This window comes from Idiotropiscis lumnitzeri, chromosome 16 (genome assembly GCF_059441095.1).
Source record: "Idiotropiscis lumnitzeri isolate Australia: NSW breed Sydney's pygmy pipehorse chromosome 16, RoL_Ilum_1.0, whole genome shotgun sequence".
NCBI classification, from domain to species: domain Eukaryota; kingdom Metazoa; phylum Chordata; class Actinopteri; order Syngnathiformes; family Syngnathidae; genus Idiotropiscis; species Idiotropiscis lumnitzeri.
Genome location: NC_142406.1, coordinates 5,860,385 through 5,866,979, shown reverse-complemented (window position 1 = coordinate 5,866,979; position 6,595 = coordinate 5,860,385). Strand labels below are relative to the sequence as shown.

At 41.1% G+C, this 6,595-nt stretch overlaps 1 long non-coding RNA gene across 1 annotated transcript; it reads left to right on the top strand.

Annotated features, from left to right (window-relative positions):
- The first annotated feature begins 1,723 nt into the window (after positions 1-1,723).
- Positions 1,724-3,548, top strand: LOC148321073 (uncharacterized). Its single transcript, XR_015846798.1, has 3 exons — positions 1,724-2,136; positions 2,215-2,361; positions 3,478-3,548. It is a non-coding gene; the product is annotated as an uncharacterized LOC148321073 (long non-coding RNA).
- Positions 3,549-6,595: the final 3,047 nt, after the last annotated feature.

Sequence of the window (6,595 nt, the reverse complement as noted above, 5' to 3'; positions counted from 1 at the left end):
TGTTTTAATGGTGTATCGTATTGATACTGATACTAGTAGTGGTAGCGGTACAATTCTATTAATTAGCTACGTAAGCTCCAACCGCAAGCCAGTAAATGTTGCTGAACCACTTTAGTAAACTCCACTATCTGCAATAGCAGCTGCACATTTCTGACCTGTTGATTCTGTGTGTTCATCACTGACACCTGGTGGATGGTTAAAATCTTTGCAAGCAGCCTCAGCTGACATTTTATTCAATTACAAATACAATAAGTTCTGCATTGTTGTGGGGAGTTTTGTAGCAGTTGTGGTATGACTTAACCTTTGTCAATTTTTAAAATACCTTTGATGTCTTTGCTATGTAGACAGTGAAAAAATGTGAACGTGTGTCAAGTGCGATATTTTGATGACAACCAAATATGAGATTAATGATTAAATCATTTGAAAGTTCCATGGTTAACTACCAGGGATGTAAAGAACATCAGAAATCTATTTTATATCGATATAAACCGCTCAAAATATCCACCGATAAGAAATAAAATAATAGATTTTAATTGTTTCAAAACTTTCTCTTTCAGGATGACGACAAATCTCCTTATTGCAAAAGTGGTGGCCAAGAAGCTCCAGGTCCGGGCCAAAAATTGGTCCCTGACACCAAATGGCACCTTGGCCATGAATGGGGCCTACAATAATTTCACTGTTGCCCTCTGTGACGGGGCAAAAAATTACACCGTGTGTCTCTTTGACACACTGGCGGCCCTCGTCACAGAGGGCAACAGCTATGTCTTTGCGCATTTTGGATTTGGGGCGGGTCAAGACTCTTTTCTGCTTACCCGCCCCAAATCCAAAATATATGTGGGCCCCGTCGTCACCATCGATGCTGATATGGAGGCTGCGGCACGTGCGTTGGTATTCCCGGTCTCAACCTCATCATCTCCTCTGGAGGTCGCACAAATGGCTCCTGGGGAGATGGTGACCGTGGATGGGCACATAACCGACGTAAGTATATTTCACACATACACAAGCATTATGCACGCACACTTGCATGTGCATACACTTGTGAACACCCACACACACACACATAGGCGCTCCAGAGGTAAGATGTGGGGAAAATATATTCACATTCCCTCAGAATAAACATTGCCTTCCAACCAGGGACAGTTTGGAGATATTTTTTCTTTTCTGGGGCTAAAGGGGGTTGCTTGGTTCAGATAGGGGCCTGAGAAAATATTTTTTAAATATATTTTAGAATATCACATAAATCACTTAAGTGGGGCCACACAGATTTCTGTTGGGGCTCATGGGTAGTTTCACGGGCGTCACGGTGGACAACTGGTTAGCACAATGGCCTCACCGTGCAGAGGTCGTGTGTTCGATTCCGGCTCCGGCCTTCCTGTGAGGAGTTTGCAAGTTCTCCCGTACCTATGTGGCCTTGCTCCGGGTACTTCGGTTTCCTCCCACATTCCAAAAACATGCATGGCAGGTTGATTGAACACTCTAAATTGCCCTGAGGAATGGGTGTGTGCGTGGATGCTGGTTGATGGTTGTTTGTCTATGTGTGCCGTGTGATTGGCTGGCAACCAGTTCAGGGTATACCCCGCCGACTGCCGAATGATAGCTGGGATAGGCTCCAGCAGCCCCCGTGACCCTTGTGAGGACAAGCGGTACTGATAATGGATGGATGGATGAGTAGTTTCAAAGTAACAGTGCAACTCTGCATATTCTATAGTTTCTGGTTCCATTAAAAACGCACTAAACATTTACACGCTTGCGCTAAACATCAATGCATATTGTGTTTGTGGATGGCTGCAGCACCACACAAGTGCACAGAGACATGGCAGAAAAAAAAAAAAAAAAGATAAATATCAAATCGAATCGTGCTTGAATGAATTGTTAATTCTCGACCAGAATGACATTGATGCATACAAAAACATGTGTTCCCTTGCATTAAGCATTGCAATATAACCCAGTTTTCTTTCTGTTTTGTTCTTCCGTGTCAGCCTCTGTCAGTTCTGTTCGCACACGCATCATTTGCGCAAACATACAAATGTTTTTTTATTTTTTTTTCTATTTGGTCCACATTTGATACGTCCAATTCGCATGGTGCGGCTGCGTGGGGCCCGGCCTGTGCCGTTGCACAATGTGACTATAAAAAAAGTAAGTACATCATTTATAGTTTTCCTTTTTATGCATTTCAATTCTACACGCTGAATATGCATTTTTTAACTATTGCAGAACGATGTGGAGGTCCATATTGCCATTTGGCGGGAGGCCAATTTGGTAAATCTTGAGGTTGGCCATGGATATTATTTCACTCACTTAAAAGCCAGGATAAATCATATTGGGTTGACCCTCAGCACGACCCAATTTACAGAAATTACAGTGAGTAAATTAATGGCTCTCCGTCAAGGGTACTCAAAAGGTCCCTACATATCTGTGGTGCCCGTACTAAGGCCCTTTTTAATATCAACCCAGAACAGGTGTTCCCAATCCTTATATAGACTTATTAATTCATTACTTAAAGAGATGAGTTTAATGTATCCATCATAATGTATTTATTTGTTTTTCACAGAGCTGTTTGGTTTTATAGTTTGTTCAAATTTATTGATAAAATGGAAATTGAATTTGATTTCCGTTTCTACTTAGTACTTTTGTTGTTTTAAACACATTTACATATGAGAATATATGAACGTTACTAATACAGGGTGTCCATAAAATCATTTTACAAATCTAAGATTCCTACAAAGGCACTTGAGCCATAGCCAGATTTGTTTTCTTGTAATCATTTGTTGTCAGTTTTGTTTTTGTGCTCATATACTTCATTTAATACACCTCTACATGGGCACCATTAGAGGCACCAAGTGCATGAAGACGATTCCCCGATGTCTTGTCATGTTCGCTGTAGCATGTAACATCAGGCGTCTCCTGTAAAATGGATTGTCGGATAACAAACAGGTACCCAGGCTCCTGACAGATGATGAATGACGGACCGGCAAACTTAAGTAAAATGCCCACCTCTGCAAACTGCCCAAATTAATGAATTCTTAACATTTTAAAATGACGTGATGGACACCCTGTATATTACTATGTAACATAATTGTTATTGTTGCATACAGGGAAGATGTCAACAGTTTACAACAATGAAGGCTGCATTCATAAATTAATTGTAGTAGTGTGTTTGCTGCCTATCAAAACAGACTGACCATTAGTAGTTGTGGTGTCAAGATTAACTAATCAATTCAAATTAAACAACAACTATGCAAGTCAACAAGTAATCATCTCGAGCCATTGTTTAATTTAAAATTGTCCAAATCATCTGAATTCAGCCTACTAACAGTAATTATTCTCTGATTTCTGGAGTCCTTCATGAAAGCAGTAAGCAGTAGGTTAAGTAATACTCAGCCAAGTACAAAGTGCTGGATACAAGATTGTACTTAGTTATTTCCCCTCTTTGGTAAAAGTGGGTTCTAAATCACTAAAACTATTTTTCATCAACAGGGCTGCAACTCCACCGTTACGTTGAATATTTTGGGATTTGCAGTTACAAACGACCACATTGAGGTAGTGGACCTCAACGGGGACTCGACCTCCATTCCCATCAATGTCTGGAGGGAATGTTTTGAGGAGCCCCCAGCAATACCGCCAGCAGGGCTGGCTATTGAGGCTACCAAGACAAATGGCATTATAACACACATTCAGATATAATACACTCTTGCACACACGCACACGCCCACACACTTCACATTAAATAAAAATAAAACAAATGTCATTTTTTGAGTGTCACTTTATTTTAAATGTAATTAATGTGTCATGTATTCGTTTTTTTATTTCTTTTGCGTAAAAATGAAAAGTTTGAGGAATCATTTTGAGGCTAACCCTATTTTCATGGGTTTCAGCTTTGATTTTTGACGAATAGTGAATAATACAGTTCAGTGCTTATTTAATTGATTCCATTAGCAAACAATCTAACATTATCAATCATTACTACACAAAAGGTAACGTTTAATATGTTCATCTCAGTAGCGGGCCGTCAAGGCCTTCTTTGCTGGCCTAACATAATCAAGAAAAAATGATCTTATTCTCCACATTAATGTCATGTTCGATCCAAGCGTTGTCTTTTTAGGTGTGAGTTTTTATCCAATCAGAATTCCGCAAGTTATCTTTTGCTCAACTGCAAGTCATTGTTTTTGGGTAGCTGGATGGATAAAAGAATTTGGTCTATTTCTCATTTAATGAATGAACAAGGTATTTTTTAACTCATAGTGACTTCTGTGTTAAATACAAATTTCTGTGCTCAGCTAGTGAAGACAATAAAGTAATTAAAGCCATTCCAGCCCCCTTAAAAGCAATGACTCAACAACTGGTGGTGTATCAGAATGTGTCGGACATGAGGCCGCTGTCTGTGGAGGGATTCAATTTTGATAGTAATCAATTTCCAATAAATTTGTTAGAACGGTTTTCACTTAAAGATGCTATGCTTACCTTGAAAAGAAACTATGTTCTACGTGTTTTCAGTCCTGCTGAGGCAAAAAGAAAAAAAAAAATAAGTAAACAGTATTTATCGTATCCAATCCCTCAAAAAGCTAAAGATCCTTTGCTGACATGACGAACAATAATGCCCAGAGATTTTTTTGTTTAATGGAACATTTTGCCCTTCTAGATTAAGATCCTGTCATGACCCGTGGCGGTCATGGCAGGTCTTTTGTTGTTTTTTTTTGTCACGTTCCGTTTCCCATGCCTGGTCTTTGTTTGTTTATTTTGTCAGCTGAGTGGGGGCGTGTCCTTCAGCGCTCGTTCCCCACCAGCCTCACACCTGACTCCCATTTGCTCCCCTAATTACCCGGACTATTTATGCGCTCAGGACCAACTGCTGGGCGTCGGAACATTGCTTCCCTTGGAGGAATGTCACGGCCGCTCCTTGATTTCATTCTCGCTCTCGTTCACGCCATCGCTCATCGCGATTTGTCCTTTTCCCTGTTTCTTCGTCAGTTTATTCGGTTTAGTCATGTTTAGTTTGTCTTTGTTATGTTGGCACTTGGTCACGTTTGTTTGTTTCTCCCAGCACCTTGTTGTCCGTTTTAGTTCACTCATTAAAATCCTTTTAAGTTACCCCTTGCCTGGCTTCCCCGCATTCCTGGGTCCTTCTCCACACCGCCCTCCGGGCGACCCTGACAGATCCTCACATTGTTCTTACCTGTTTTTTGTTTTATATATTTATTTATTTTATTTTTAATTCTTTATCTTTATTTTTTTGCTTTCCTAACTCGTGTTGTTCAACTAAGCAGTTATATTCAATATGTGCTTTAATTTTTGGTATACAGTGAACCCCCGGTTATCGCGGTTAATGGGGACCGAGACCACCCGCGAAAACTGAAAATCCGCGAAGTAGCGTCGCACCTTCAAAAAAAAAAAAGACAAAAAAAAACACAGTGTATATATATACTTCGCACCTATATATATATATATGTATATAAATATATATAGGTGCGAAGTAGCGGCACACCTTCAAAAATGCTTAAAAAAAAATATATATATATATATATATATATATATATATATACTGGTAGAGAGAGAGAGAGTGAAATTCATGTTATAACAAAAAAAAATTATTATTAAAACTTATTTTTTTATTCCCCAGCCATTATTTTTGTATTTATTGAATTACTTTGACTTTTACCTGCTGGTACGCCGTCCGGTGTGCCCTGTGAATGTTATGATCCTCCAGCAGAGCTGGAGGATTGAACAGGACTCTCCAAACGCAGACACGGGAAAAAAGGTGGTGATACAAAGATATTTATTATAATCACAATATAGTCAGTGTAATCAGCGCGTCTCGCAGCAGCTGACGAGACGATCGCTGGAGGAACGCCCACACAGCTGAAAAAACAAAAACACACGCGGCATGACAGGCACGGATCATGACAGGCACGGATCATGACTGTGAAATGAAAGGTGGCATTCTTCATTTATTTATTTATTCATTCATAACTGACAACCTCGCGCTCCGCCGGTGCCCGGGCGGAAGGTGCTCCTCTTCGGCTTACTGTGACGCGAGCATGCCCTCCTCCTCGGGAGCTTCCATTCGGTTAAACTTAGGGCCCGCTTGGCACTGCCCGTGCCCGGGGAAGGTGCTCATCTACGGCTTAACTGCCACGCACGCCGGCCGGAGCTCTGATACGGTCCGAACCGCGCGAAACGTCGCCACCAATCGTGTCAGGGGGAACCTGCTCTTCTTTGTCTACTCTCTTCTTCGTCCACTCTCCTCTTCGGCGCACGCCGGCCGTCTAACCGCTTCAGCGCCCCCTTGTGCCGCTCGGCGAAACTACAATGCCCCCGAATATTTTTTAGACCCGCGAAGCACTGAACCCGCGAAAGGTGAACCGCGAAGTAGCGGGGTTTCACTGTATTTCAACAATAAAATAAAAAAATAATAATTATAATAATTGTACGTCTTTTGTCAAAGTAAATGAGATTTCAGATTTGATAGACAGTTGCGATAGCCAATTAGATCACGAGTTGGTTACAGTGAGCCTTCTTGCTGCCCTTGAAGATGATGAAGCGTCTTGTGATCGGATACTTACTGGTGAGGGGGGAGCGCTATGCGGAATCAACACAC